Below are 377 nucleotides of genomic sequence, written 5' to 3' on the forward strand. Positions count from 1 at the left end.
ACGCTGGAGGAGCTCACCAAAAAATAATAATAATAATATATACACAGTGCGGTCCATAAGTTCCCGGACTGATTTTTTGCAGCCTCCTCATTGACGCCATTATCGGACGATTGTCGAACTACATAGTGTAAACCTCTTCGAACAGTCATGTTGAGTGGCATAATTTTAGCCGCAGTTGTTGAAGAGTGCGGCCGTTTGATATAGCCTGGTGTTGTGTGGGTGCGTCACAGCAGAGAAAGGATTGGCCAACGCAGCTAAAATATAGCCGTAGCAGCTAATGTGTGTTTTTAAAATATAAGGACAACTAATATTGTTACTGCCAAAGCTAAATTTATTAGTTGTTAAAATTTAGGTGCTACAGCAAAAAATATTTGCTG

Source organism: Wasmannia auropunctata, unplaced genomic scaffold (genome assembly GCF_000956235.1).
Source record: "Wasmannia auropunctata unplaced genomic scaffold, wasmannia.A_1.0 LD334233.1, whole genome shotgun sequence".
NCBI classification, from domain to species: Eukaryota; Metazoa; Arthropoda; class Insecta; order Hymenoptera; family Formicidae; genus Wasmannia; species Wasmannia auropunctata.